Source organism: Protobothrops mucrosquamatus, unplaced genomic scaffold (genome assembly GCF_001527695.2).
Source record: "Protobothrops mucrosquamatus isolate PMUCROS unplaced genomic scaffold, P.Mucros_1.0 scaffold3262, whole genome shotgun sequence".
In the NCBI taxonomy this organism is placed as follows: Eukaryota; Metazoa; Chordata; class Lepidosauria; order Squamata; family Viperidae; genus Protobothrops; species Protobothrops mucrosquamatus.
This window is the reverse complement of record NW_015389254.1, coordinates 75,253-90,133: the sequence shown is the minus strand read 5'-3', so window position 1 is coordinate 90,133 and position 14,881 is coordinate 75,253.

Here is a 14,881-nt window from a genome sequence, read left to right as displayed (position 1 = left end):
TGACCGTGGTAATTCACTTAAGGAATTGCCACCATGTTGCAAAAATGGGGATAAAATCAGATTCGACTCAGAAATACTTAAGACAGAAATTCTGGTCCCCTGTGGTCATAAGTCAAGGTCTACCTATATGGCCTTTGAGTTCCTGCTTTCTCCGGCCTCTTGTGGTCCATGACAAGCACAGAGCTGGGTTTTCATAACATGCTCAGGTGAACTTTGCCCCTGCTTGGGTTCCTGTAACATGTTGACTCCAGGGAAATGAATTAACCAGTGGGACGCCTTGTCTCCAGAAGTTGTGCGGATTCTCCCTGTTCTGTCCCAGCCTACGTGAGTCCTTGTTGTTCTCACAAGGAGAAACCCCTCTTCCAAGAAACAGGCAGGAACCGCAAGAAAAAACCAACCCCTTTTATGAGTCACAGACCTGAGTCAATGTCCAAGGCAAACAAACACAGTCCACAGACACTCGATCCTCAACACAAACGGTTGCCTCCCACACCTTCCCTTTTATTATGCAGCCAAGGCATGGCTTCCTAATGCCTTCTCCTTTGCCTTTGGAGCCGCATCATTGCATTCCTCTGTCCTACTCGCTTCTCTTGCCTGCGCATAGTATCTAGGATTTGTCCCAGCTGTTCTTCATCACTGTCCAACTCAGGTTCCCAGCACAGCTGTGTCTCAGCCTGAGCTCAAGTAGAGGGGCCAGACTCCTCGTCCAACTGTAAGTCTTGGAGCTCCTCAGAGTCTTCCTCTGACTCTGATGTCACTCCAGGCCCCTCCTTCTATGATTCCTCAGACTCAGCTGCCGGGTCCACTGGCTGGCGAGGAATCACAACACCTCTCTGAAGACTTTGAAGAAGAGGCTGGACAGCTGTTTATCTGAAATGGTCTAAGGCAGTGGTGGTGAACCTATGGCACTCGTGCCATTGCCCCACCAGAGTTTGCCAGAGTAGCAAGCACATGGCGTTTGGAAGCAACAGGGCAGGAAGTGAGCGAGCAAGCAGCGTTGGCCCCCCGGGGATGCCCCAGAGATGGCAAGGGACTGGCCCCCGCTGCCCTGGCCCTGGCCATGCTCACCCAGTCTGCTGTGACCACTGCAGCCATGCCCCCCCAGTGGGCCACACCCCCTGCCCCCCCAGGGCACCACAATGCTGATGCAACCCTGGCACTTTGCGATAAATAAGTGGGGTTTGGGTTGCAGTTTGGGCACTTGGTCTCTAAAAGGTTTGCCATCACTGGTCTAAGGTCTCCTGCCTGAGCAGGGGGTTGGACTAGAAGACCTTCAAGGTCCCTTCTGTTCTGTTAAATTAATGGAAGGTGCCAACATAGAATGGGCAACTCACAGCTGGTATGTTTTATTTTTTTCTTAATTTATAAGGCCACCCAACTCACAGGGACTTAAGGCAGCTCCCCCAGAGGCGGTCCACGCAATGCATAAATTCATCAGACTGCAGGAATGCAACGTGGTCTGCTAGTGGTACACTGGAGGGTTGCCCGTCGTCCAGTTGCAGCCTTGTGCAAACGACACTCCACACATCCTCTGATTCCCCTAGGCCTCTCTTGCCAGCTGGGGTTGGTGCTGTGGGGGGGACAGCTTTCCTCAAATCCGGGGGGACCTTCTGAGGATGGAAAGGGGCATTTCAAGGCAGCTCCTGCAGAGATGGCCCCATTCCTACAGGGGAGGGAGTCTGGTTCGGCCTGGCTTCTTCTGAAAAATGATGGAAATTGCATCCTAATTTCTCAGGGTGTCTGACTGCCCAGCACAGGCAGCCCTTGGCTCACGTTTTCTTTAGTGACTATTCAAAGAAAAAAGAGAGACTTATGACTGTTTACCACCCTTACGATCGTCACAGTGTCTCCCGTGGTCACGTGATCAACATTCAGACGTTTGGCAGCTGACTCACACTTATGACGATGGCAGTGTCTCTCCTGGGCTGTGTGATCCCCTTTTGTTGGCTTAATTATGGCTGTAAATTGAGGACTAACTAACTGCTGCTAAGGAAGAATATTTTTTTTAAATCTTCATCTAAGGCAGGGGTCTTCAAACTTGGCCCTTTGATGACTTGTGGACTTCAACTCCCAGAATCCCCCAGCCAGCATGAATTCTGGGAGTTGAAGTCATCAAAGGGCCAAGTTTGAAGACCCCTGATCTAAGGCTGCATTTCTCACTTTGAAGATGGGAGGACTTCAACTCCCAGGATCCCCCAGTCAGCATGAATTCTGGGAGCTGAAGTCCACCCATCCTCCAGTGCCCGAGAACCAGAAACCGGTTTAGGCTGCGGTTGCAAAATCTCCAAGACCAGCAAGTTTATATTAGAATTCCTTGGCTGCAACTAACGCTTCCCATGCAGGTTTAATAAGGGTGAAGCAGTTAATTGGTGAACAAATGCAAATAGGAAACTGAAGTTTGCAGCGTGAAAAACAAGAAATCCCACTTCAAATAAGCGTGTGAACCCAAATGCACGTCGAAGCAAAATGGAGACACGTTTTAAATCGTCCTGATTTCATTTCCCACGAAATCCCACATAGGAAAGAAGGGAGAATTAAACAGAAACCTGACTGAGCCGTCCATCAACTCCTGTGAGCCAATCCTATCTGATTCTATCCAGGAAATAGGCGGGGGAAGGAAAGGAGGAGGGAGTATCGTGATTCTCAAACCAATCCGCGCAAGCCTGCCTTCTTCCGATTGGGTAGGTAAGCGATCCGTCAGGCCGGTGACGTATCGCGGCGGCCTTCCAATGAAAAACTCCGAGGAGGCTGGGAGGGAAGCTTCAAGCGACGGGAACAAGATGGCGGCGCCGTGTTGATTTTGCGGCTTTGCAATCTCTATGGCCGTCGACCGGGATGAGTTCGCTCCGTCGGGCCGGGAGGCGCTGACGCGACCGGCCTTGCCCGCCTCAGGGCGACCTCAGCGGAGCGGCCGCTCCGTTCCGCTCCGCCGCCTCCGGGAGGCGATGTAAGACGCCGTTCTGCCCGCTTGGGAAGAAGTGCGCATGCGCGCCAGGCACGGCCCCGCGCAGGCGCGCCTTTTCCTTCCCCGCGGCCGCCCCCTAGCGGCGCCATGAAGCACAGCGCCTTGCAGCTGGCGGCGCGGCTCTGCCGGGCTCTGCGAAAGCGGGACGACGCGTAAGTGGCTCGTGGATCCGCCCGCGCGTGGCTTCTGCACGCTTTGCAATAAGGAGAGCGGCTCTCCGGACAGGAGCGGCCCCGTCCCGTCCTCGCCTCGCCCGAAAGCTTGCTTTGGCCCAGGGTTTCCGGGTGCAACTGCCTGCCCGCCACTTGCCAGGTGTTGCAGTCACCTGGAGACAGGTGCAAACAGCTGTTGCAGAAGCACTTTTGCGGGGCGCGGGCCCGGCTGGCCGCAGAGAGCCCGGAGCGCTGGCAGGGGCAAGGAGCGGAGCCTCGGGGCTCCAGGGTTAGGGAGGGTCAGGGGCCAAGCCTGGAACCGGTGCGGGGCTCTTAAGGGGAAAGGGCCTCAGGTAGCAGCAGCCGCTCCCTCGCTAAAAGGAGGAGAGGCTTCCCTTTTTTTTTGCATGGGACGGTAGTTCTGCACCTCTTCTTCCTTGCCGGCTTCTAGAATTGCAAGGGACTTTAGAGGTCATGTAGGCGGACCCTCTGCAGCGGAGGCGGGCGGCTATAACGACTTTAGGACCTGTGGACTTCAACTCCCAGAATTCCTGAGCCAGCCATGGCTGGCTCAGGAATTCTGGGAGTTGAAGTCCACAGGTCCTAAAGTCCTTATAGTTGCCCACCGCTGCTCTGCACACTCTCCAGCCTCTGTTTCAAAATGTTGCTGGAAAAGAAGGGCTTTTAAAGGGAGGGGGCAGCTAGTCCTCCTCCTCCTCCTCCTGGCTCACCTTTCCTGCTGGGGACCCTCCCTTCTTCAAGCTAACCCCCCTCCCTCTGCTTTCCAGGATGGTGGCTGCCCTGCTCCAGGAGGGAGCCAACCCCAACTTGGTCCTGCCGGACGGAGTGGCCGCCATGCACTTGGCTGCCGGCCTGGAGCAGGAGGACGGGATCTGTCAGTACCTCCTGCACCTGCTCCTCCAGCACGGCGGAGACCCCAACATCAGGTACGTGGAGGGGGCTCCTTCCCTGTGAACACACAAAGCTGCTGGTTGTGTCAAGGCAATGTTGGAGGGAGCAGAGTCGACCCCCAGCCCGAGAGGGACCCCCTCCAGCCAGAGGGACGTGGGGAGTGTAGAAACACGGAGGGAAATCCAAAGGTCATCTACTCCCACCCTGGGCAGAGGGCAGGGAAGCCAATTCAACTGGCTTGCCAAACTTTCACAGAGTCTGACTCACAGGGTTGTCGGATACAAACTGCACCCCTCCCCCAGTGCTTTAGGTGCCAGGGTGGAGTGAAATACAATGCAATCAGTCATGGGGGGGGGGCGGGGGAGGGATTCTGACCAAGACGTGCCCAAAATGCCAGGTGCTGCCCACAAAGACTGTCTGTCAAACACCTGGGAAATTGGGAGAGGCAGGCAGTTCAAATGGGTACAAAAATATATTACAAGCTTAAGCTCTCTACAAGAACCTGAGCTACTAACTGTCAAAGGAAATGAGCGGGAGATAAGAAGGCATTCCAGGTGGCTGGGTTTAGATCTCTTGTGGGCGGGAAGGGACTTGTGATTAATGGCGTGTTTGACCCCCCCCCCCTTCGGGCTCAACTCTAGAAAGAGTATAGAGAAGAGCAACAAAGATGATCAGGGGACTGGAGGCTAAAACATATAAGGAAAGACTGCTGGAATTAGGTATGTCTAGTTTAATGACGAGAAGGAAGAGGGGGGACATGATAGCAGTGTTCCAATATCTCAGGGGCTGCCATAAAGAAGAGGGAGTCAAGCTATTCTCCAAAGCGCCTGAAGGCAAGAGAAGAAGCAACGGGTGGAAACTCATCAAGGAGAGAAGCAACCTGGAACTAAGGAGAAACTTCCTGACAGTGAGAACAATTAACCCGTGGAACAACCTGCCTCCAGAAGCGGTGAATGCTCCGACACTAGAAGTTTTTAAGAAGAGACTGGACAGCCATTTGTCTGAAATGGTATAGGGTTTCCTGCCTGAGCAGGGGTTGGACTCGATGACCTCCAAGGTCCCTTCCAACTTTATTATTGTTGTTATTATTATTATTATTATTATTATTATCATCATCATCATCATCATCTCCTACATCGCCTGAGCTCTCCGCTGACTGGGGGGGGGGCTTCTGCGCAGGACCCGGGCATCTGGAAGAAGGCAGCTTGGCAGCTAAGAGGGATAAATTAGCAAGTAAGAAAGAAGGAAAGGAACAGCAATAGAAGAAAAAGAGGAAGGAAGAAGGAAAAGAAAGAGGAAGGAAGGAAGGAAGGAAGGAAGGAGAGAGAAAGGGATAGGGAGGAAGAATTAGAATTGGAATAGAGCTGGAAGGGACCTTAGAGGTCTTCTAGTCCAACCCCTGTTCAAGCAGGAGACTCTATGCCCATTTTGGACAAATGTTTGTCCAGTCTCGTCTTAAAAGCCTCCAGTGTTGAAGCATTCACCGCTTCTGGAGGCAGGTTGTTCCACTGGTTAATTGTTCTCACTGTCGGGAAGTTTCTCCTTAGTTCCAGGTTGCTTCTCTCCTTGATGAGTCTCCACCCGTTGCTTCTTGTCCTGCCTTCAGGCGCCTTGGAGAATAGCTTGACTCCCTCTTCTTTGTGGCAGCCCCTGAGATATTGGAACACTGCTATCATGTCCCCCCTCATCCTTCTCTTCATTAAACTAGATGTTTGGAAGGGATCTTGTAAAGTCTTCTAGTCGAACCCCCTGCTCAAGCAGGAACCCTACACCATTCCCGACAAATGGCTGTCCAGTCTCTTCTTAAAAACTTCCACTGTTGAAGCATTCACAACTTCTGGAGGCAGGTTGTTCCACTGGTTAATTTTCTGTCAGGAAGTTTCTCCTTAGTTCTAAGTTGCTTCTCTCCTTGATTAGTTTCATCCGTTGCTTCTTGTCCTTCAGGCGCTTTGGAGAATAGCTTGACTCCCTCTTCTTTGGGGCAGCCCCTGAGATACTGGAAGGCTGCTATCCTGTCCCCCCTGGTTCTTCTCTTCGTTAAACTAGACATACGCAATTCCAGCAACCGTTCCTTGTATGTTTTAACCTCCAGTCCCCTGATCATCTTTGCTGCTCTTCTCTGTACTCTTTCTAGAGTCTCAACATCTTTTTTATAATATGGTGACCAAAACTGGATGCAGGATTCCAAGTGTTTCCATCCATTGAAGGAAAGAAAGGGAGAGGGAGGGAGGGAAGGAAAGAAAGAAAGGGAGAGGGAGGAAGGGAGGGAAGGAAAGAGAGAGAGAGGGAGGGAAGGAAGGAAAGAGAAAGGGAGGGAGGGAAGGAAGGAAGATCGTGTCCAATGTCCTCTCTTGTGCCCAGATCTGCTGAAGGCCTCACCCCCCTGCATGTGGCAGCCTCCTGGGGACGCACCGCCTGCTTGAGGCTCCTGCTGGCCGAGGGTGGCGACCCTCACCTCGAAGACCAGGTTGGTCCAGATGCTTGTCTCCCCAGGAAGTGGCGGGTGGGGCTGGCTACGTCTGCCCCCTCCCCCAAGCTGGCCACTGATGGGAGACCATCGATTCCACGTGCCACAATCCCTGCAACTCACAACTGCATTGAGGGGAAGAGCAGGGTCATAAGGGCGCTCACTGGCCACTAAGTTTTCCGATGTTGGCTTGGTCTCTGCCTCACGGGAGATGCTGGGGAGCAAATCCCCCCCCCCAGCATTTAAAATGGTCCTTTTCTTGCCTGATTCTTCCCTTCAGCTGGGGGAAAAAATATTTCTGTCTTCGCTTTAAGAGCTGGGGAGGATAAGTTACCCAAAGGCAAATGCATTTTTCCATTTCAGCCAGGAATAAAATTCAGGCCAGGAGGCCGTGATTTAGGCCTCCTGCCTGCATTTTTTTTAGTGTTGCAAATTCTGTTTGGAATCGGAAAGGTTCAAGCCATACATAAACCATAATCCCCAGCTTCACCGCTTTGAATGGAGCGAAGGTGGATTTACACCCAGCCATCTGAAATTCTGAGCCCAAACCCTGGTTTCGAAACCTCCCTTCACTCCACGGTTTCAGGTTCCAGCTTGCTGCCCCACCGCAGGTGGATTTAAGGGGAGACCCATTTCTCCTTGGGGTGTGATTTGGGGTGTCTGTGCCCCCAGGAGAACCATCCTTTCAGGACCGTTTCTAGTATGAAAGTGACCTTGGGTTACAGTTACAATGGACTGGATGCCTTCCCCAGATTAAAGGGAGCCCAGATCTAGGGGGGGGGGGTGCTGGAAGGAACCCCCCAGCAGGGAGAAAGAGGGCAGCAGCAGCACCCACTGGCTGATTCTGTCTTTCCTTGTCTCAGGACGGGAGCACCTCCATTGACCTGGCTGTGGAGCAGGGGTATGAAAGATGCGTCCGTATCCTGCAGGACGAAAAGTGGAGCGGCGGCTTCTGTAAGTGTCTGGGGGTCCCAAGGGCCAAACCTGCCAGTCACAATGTCTATGGAGACCCTCAGTCATCCAAAGATGCTTTTTCAAAAGTCCCAAAGATGCTTTTTCAAAAGTCAACTGGACTTTCTTGGTTTTTCCTTCAAGAGGTTTCGCTTCCCAGCCCAGAGGCTTTTTCTGTTCTGGCTGAATGGTGGAGAATGGAAGGATTTGTATTCCTTGCAGTTGCCGTTAGCGCTCTGATTCAGGTGACCCCGAGGGCAACAGATAAACCTCCAGGTGTCCTCAACGACTCTCAGGCAGCGTGCTGACAACCGCATGACTGCAAGGAAGGTAAACCCCTCCCACCATTTGCTCAGAACGGAAGAAAGCCTCTGGGATGAGGAGCGAAACCTCTTCAAGGAAAAACAAACTCCAGTTTCCTCTTGAAAAGAACCCTTTGGGACTGCCAAGCCTAATCTTAACAAAAGGCTTCAAATATTCGTCCCACCTCAATCTTTTATGCAGCTCAGCGGAGAGCAGAAAGCTTCCTGTCCACCATCATGGAAGATGCTGGGGAAACTGGACCGGGCGACTCTCTTCTTTATCCGTCTGATGGACCGTCCCGGAAGGAGCCCCTTCAGTGCAGGGAGCCGTGTGGGACCTTCTCTCGGCCTGGGGGAGCTGCGCCAAATGGCGCCCCTGGGCCTTGCACCCAGGATCGGTCAGCCTCTTCCTTTCTCACCGAGTGTTCCTGGCAGGGAGACACGATTTTGGATCTATCGGACTTCAGCCTCCAGCCGGGGGGCTCCCCCAATGCTTCGCTGCCCCTCGGGAAGCTAGCCGTGAGTCGTGCTGATGTGCAGACTCTCCGGGATGGCGAGATGGGGCGCCCCCCGTTGGACACTAGTGTGGAGCGGTCTTGGGACACCCGGGGCTCTGCAGAGGGAGAGTGCAGGTCACCCCCAGGCCCAGACACGGTCCCTTGTGGTCCCCTCTCTTTAGTGGGCACCGAGGCTCTCTTGTTCAGATCGAACATGCCACCCGCGACAGGATCCCCGCAGAAGACCCTGTCCTCTGCCAGCCTGGGAACCGAATCTGAACCAGAAGCGGGCCAACGCCATCACCCACAGGATGCCAACACCTGTGACCTTTCTCATGTGGGTGGCTCCCTGGATCCGGGCCTCTCGGTAGGGCTCCCAAGCCAGGATGGGCTGGATGTCACCTGTCCTGATTGTTTCGGTCTCTGTTCCCGGGCTGAGTCCACAGCTGTGTCGGACTCGGGAAAGATCATGGTGGACCCAGCCTCTGTCCTGGGGGTCAGTGGGACTCTGGACGGATGCTTGGCAAGAGAAAGGTCGCTGGGCAGGTGCTCAGCCTCCAGCACTGACCGGTATGTTTCGTGCATTAGTGAATGTTATACAAGCACTGTGGAAGACCCAGGATGCGGCTACGTTCATGAGTGCGAAGACAGGAAGGCTGCCCCTAGTGGCCCTGCAGATGGCTGCAACACCAGCAATGGAGGGTTGTGTTGTGGGCCACCCACCGGCCTGGGGACTCCCTTGGAGACGGGGCTCCATGGCCAGAGGACTCTCCCCACCACAGGGGCTGCCCAGATCTCTCCTGGGAATCACAATTTGGCTCTGACCCACCCTAGGAACACGTGGGATGCCTCGCAGAAGAGGGGGGCAAGGTCCACAATGGACCCCCCAGAGAACAAGGCGACTTGGGAAGAGTCTGCGCTGGTGACTGGGGGACACGTTGAGACTTGGGGGCTGCCCGTGGAACGTCCAGGGTTGGCCCTCTCTGGAGCAAGGGAAGAGCTGGTGGAGGTGGGCACGGGGGGGAGTCTGCCAAGGTTGGCTCTCCCCATGAGCCCCCGGCAGGCAGAAGAGGGGCAACAGAGCCCGTCCTCTCAAGACACCGTTCCTGTTCAGTGGCCGCAGGAAGAGAGGAATCGTTTCCACGGCTGTGGGGGTCCGTTCGGGATGAGCAGCACTGTGGGCGACACAGAGATGGCCCCGTGTCCACCGGCTGGTGTTGGAGAAGAGCCCTCCAGCACTCTGAATGCCCAGCTCCGGTCAATGATGCTGGCCACCAAGGTTGCCCACTCTCCCCCACTCCTCCCCTCCAACCGACAGTGCTGCCCTGCGCCCCCCTGGCCCCAAAGCCCCCTGATTGGTCCCCTTCCACATGAGAGCATCAGCTCCTCCTCTCTCTTTGAGGAGCCTCTGGAGTTGCCGAAGCGTCCCAGGAGGGTCAGGAGGGGCCTCGGATCGGTCTCCCACCGAGGGGCTGCGAATCTTGAGTGCTCGCCCCGCTCCACGAGAGAAGCAGAGGAGGAGGAGGGCAGAGCTATCTCAGCTCTCCCCAGGAGCAGGATGCCGTCCTTGAACCCAGGACCTCGCTCTTTGGGCTGCTGTCCCGCCAGCTCAAGGAGGGACATTGGCAGAGGGGGGGAAGAGCCCTCCGGGAGGACAGAGTTGGAGGTGGAACAGGCCTCCCAGGGAGACGCTGTTCCTGACCACCCAGAGGTTGGTCATCTGGAGAGCTTGGGTGTCCGAGGGTCTCCAGGCAAGAGAGTGGAGAAGACCTCCAGGGTCAGTTTCAGCCGACTGTCCGGGAGGGGCCCGTCTGCTGCTTTCTCCCCAGGAAGGTTGAGCCCCATTAACCAGGAGGTGCTGTTGTCACCCGGGGGCCGGCCTATGAACCTGAGCGCCACGGAGCCCGTGGAATACCTCTACGTGGATGAGGAAGAGGGGCACTCTCTCATCGAGCGGCACATGCCCCCCACGGACGACTCTGGGACCAGTAGCTCTGAAGATACCATCCTTTACGACTGGCAGGCATATACAGCGGTGGGCAGGCTGGGCAACAGGGCAAGCGCCCCCTTGAACCCGGAAGACCTGACCGATGCAGCCCTGGCACGCAAGCTGCGTGAGTTGGGGGCTGACCCGGGGCCGGTGACACCCCTCACTCGGAAGCTGTACGTCCGGCTCTTGGAGAGGCTGAGCAGAGAGCCCGAGACCCCGGCCCGGAAGGGCTCTGCTGGTGGGTGCCCCTGGGGTCTCTCGGAAGCTGGAGGAGACCCTCCTGGGGGGTCGGGGGAAGGGTGGAAGGAGAGAGACAGGAAGGCGGGATGGGGGGCAAAGGGGGGAGATGATCTCTCCAAGGAGAGGGGGAGGTTTATGTGCTGAAGTCCTGGGTGCAAGGGGAGAGCGCCTGTGTGTCCGTGTCCCTGATTGACCCCTCTTCCCAGAGGAGCTCGGGAGAAGTCCTGAACAAGGTGGGGGAGGGGCATTTGACCAGCCAGAGCCCCCTCCGGGGGTCCTGCACCCAACCCCCTCTTCTGCTCAGCCTACAGCCCAGAGCTGGCGTCCTCTCTGGAGACCTACCGGATCCCCAACTCCAGAGCCGATGAGATGGCTCTGGCCGCAGAGTTTGACCAGCCGGACAAGAGCCGCAGGTGGCGGGAGGGGCTGCTCAAGTCCAGCTTCAACTACCTGCTGCTGGATCCCAGGTAAGAGCCCCTCCGGATGGGGGGAATTGGGGGGAAAACGGCTGCCTGGGCCGCCAGCTTTGGGGGCACCAGGGAGACCCCCGCTGTGGCTGATGGTCTCGTGGCTCTGCTCTTCCGCAGGGTGACCCAGAACCTGCCCGCCCGTTGCCAGCTCCTCAGCCCGGCCGAGTGCTCCATCTTCTACGTGGGCAAAGGGACGCGCGGCCGGCCCTACCGCCACCTCTACGAAGCCTTGACCCACCACCGGGAGGGCCAGGGGGTGCCGGCAAGGCAGGTGGGCAGCCCTCGGCAGCTCTGGGGCCAGCCTGGGCATCCTCCGGAGGCTTCTCTGGAGTCTCGGCCTCCTCCGCTACGCACGGAGCTTCCAAATTCAGGGGCAGTCTAGCTTCGATCACCGTGGATTGATCTTTGACCGCTTGGTGTGGCAGAAACCTTTGGCTGCCTGACCTCGGGGTTGGGTAGCCGATGCTCTACCCTCTCCAACTGGGGGTTAGATTACAACCCCCAGAATCCCCCCTGCAGAACTCATGGGAGTGGGAGGCTCAATTTGGGGAAGGGGTGGTGACCATCTGGATCCATCTCCCTCTCCCTCCACACACAAGCCTGGATTTGGCCCCGAGGCGGTGGGCGGGGCATGGTTCTGTCCGTCTCTCAGTGGCTGCTCCCCTTTGATTGGGGGTCCCCCTCTGCCCAGCAGGTCTGCTCGAAAGTCCAGCACATCCTGGAGATCTGGGCCGGGGGGCAGGGGGTGGTCTCCATGCACTGCTTCCAGAACGTCGTTCCCGTGGAGGCGTACACCCGCGAGGCCTGCATGGTGGAGGCCATTGGTAAGCGCTCTGGGGGTCCGCATGACATGGGGGGGCTCCCTCTTCCTTGCAGGCTCCCTTCATCCTTGCCCACCCAGGTGGGTTGAATCTGGACCCCAAATAGGCCCATTTGCTGAAAACAGTCCAGCTTTTCTCTCTCTCTCTCTCTCTCTCTCTCTCTCTCTCTCTCTCTCTCTCTCTCTCTCTCTCTCTCTCTCTCTCTCTCTCTCTCTCTCTCACACACACACACACACACACACACACACACACACACACACACACACACACACCCTTTCCATAGAGTTTCCTAGGGCTGGAAGGGACCTTGGAGGTCTTCTAGTCCAGGGGTCTCCAATCCTGGCAACTTTACGACTTGTGGACTTCAACTCCCAGAATTCTTCAGCCAGTCTCCAACCTTGGGAATGTTAACGACTTGTGGACTTCTGGCTGAGGAATTCTGGGAGTTGAAGTCCACAAGTCGTAAACTCGTAGTCCAGCCCTCTGCCCAAGACAGGAATGAGTTTCATCCATTTTCTTTCTGCCTTTGGCCACAGTTGCTTCCTCCCCTGCCCAGCCCTTCCCAACCCTGTTCCCCCCCCCCCAGACCCTTGGGAGGGGAGGGGGACTTTGCCCAAACACCTTCCTACCCCGGGCATTGGCATTTGGGGCAGCCCCCTGTGTAGGGAGGGTGGGAATTGGGAGATTCTCCCAGGGGTGGCGATTCCCAGTAGGGCGTGTGTGTGTGTGTGTTTGTATTGTGTGATTGCAAGCCCCTTCTCTCTTGCCTCTTCCCCCCCCCAGGACTGAAGATGCTGACCAATCAGAAGAAAGGGAACTATTATGGCCTGGTGGCCGGCTGGCCCATGAAACGCCGTCGCAGCCTGGGGGTCTTCCTTCTGCACCGAGCTCTCCAGGTCTTCCTGGGGGAGGGCGAGAGGCAGCTGCGCCCCGCTGATATCTGAACTGGGCCTTGACCCCGGGGGTCCCGGGGGCCCTTCCCTCCAAGCAGACCCTCTGAATCCAGAGCTCCACCGGGGGGAGTCGACCTGATCCCTCGTTCACACAACCGAAGGTCCAGATTCTGGAATTGCTCCTCTTCTTGATGCTGAGCGGAGACGGAGAGCTGCACCCGTGTTCGGAAGCGATTTTGGGTGGGGGGTCCCATTTGCATCCAGTCACGTGGTGGGAGAGGGTCCCCCCTTCTGGAGGGTCCTGGAATGGAGCCGCCGTGGGGCTCGGATCCTTCCCACGCAAGGAGGAGGCCGCTGTGGACTCAGCCCCCCCAGCCCTTCGTCCGTAGGGGGACCCCGGGGGTCTTCCCATACGCTTAAGAAGCCTCGGTCAGTTCTGCTGTTCTGGGAACGAAAGACGCAGTTCTCTCCTTTCGTTCAGGTTCTCTCCGGGCTGGAGACCCCTTTTTATGTCTAGCAGTGGAGACTTTTAAAAAAAATTCTGGGGCTGCATTATGTTTTTAAAGAATTTTTTTCCATTTCTCCCTTATCTGGGATTGGGGGCATTAAATGAGGTTTTTTTAAAGGGGGGAAGAGTCTGCTGGATTCTGCGCTTGATCCTTTTCTGGGACCCTCCTCTTTTTTTTGAAATGGGGAGGGGGTGTGATTAAGCAGGAGGATTAGCAACCCCAGGGCCTTCGTCTTTCTTTAAGGACCGTGCTCAACTTATGACCGATCACTTAGTGACTGTTAGAGGTTCCGATGGACACCCCCCCCAAATGTACTTATGACTGGGAATTTGAAGTTGTGACGGCCGTCCCCTCCCCCGCCATCCTGTAAGCACATTCTGGGCACTTGGGCAAGGCCTTCATTAAATAATTAATAATAATAGTAAATAGTAATATTACTAAATAATAATAATAATAATAATAATAATAATAATTATTATTATTATTATTATTATTATTATTATTATTATTATTATTATTATTATTCAACTGGAGCACCACTTGAACACCATCATCGGCATTGACAAATTCGCCATTAGTCAATTGCAAAAGGCGGCCTTACTAGGAACTGCTTCCATCCTGCGACGAGATCTGTCATACCATCAAACATCCACATCTGCCTATCCCAGGTCCTGGGAAAGGACTCGATAGGCAGACAAAATGCCAAATCCAGTCTGAACATCTGGCTGACTGTGCGATGATCCATAATAATAATAATAGTTGAAAGGGACCTTGGAGGTCATCTAGTCCAGCCCCCTGCCCAAGCCTCTACCTCTACCATTTCAGACAAATGGTTGTCCAGTCTCTTCTTAAAAACTTCCAACGTTGGAGCATTCACCACTTCTGGAGGCAGGTGGTTCCACTGGCTAACTGTTCTAACGGTCAGGAAATTTCTTCACGGTCTCCAGCTATATATTTATTAATTAAATTTAGGCACTGCCCGTCTTGTTTCTAAGCAACTCCGGGCGCTCTGTTGCAGATAATGGGTCTCTCTTAACGACCGCCCCATTCACTTTACAGCTGATGTGTTTGCTTAGCGACCGCTGCAAAAAAATGTCATAAAATCAGGTCGGTCACGGGGGCGTCTTGCGACTTAACGACTGTTGTGATATATGAGGGAAATCCCAGGGTCTGTTACGGCCATAAGTTGCGGACTAGCCGTCTCCCCCAGCCTCATGAAAACCTTTGCCCCCTCCTCAAAAGGAGAAAAGCCGGGTTTTGCTGGGTTGGGGGGAAATTGGGGAGCCCCGAATCTCCGACGGACGGTGCTGCTTGACCAGGTGTCCAAAGTGGGGGCTGCAAGCAAGCCTCGGTTTGGTTCGGGGGGGGGAATAGCCAGGTTGCCCTTCTGTGGGCGCCCCCCCCAACTTTCTCCCCTCCAGCCCTTTCACTCTGAGGTGCTGGCGGCCTTTGCGATGCGAGGCTGCAAATGGTTTTGCAAACTTTTCTGGTTGTGCAGAGAGGAACCAAATTGGAACCAAACCATCATCCACCAGAAAAACCTAGAAACCCTCCCCCCCACACACACACAGCCCCTGATTCCCGGGCCCATTTGTGGAACGATCTGTTCAGTGGACGGGATCTTTTCCAGCCCCCGGAGGGCTTCCTGGGAGGGGAGAACGAGGGGGGGGGGATCCCACCTTTTCTCTATTTCAGCCAGGAATGCAAAGCCA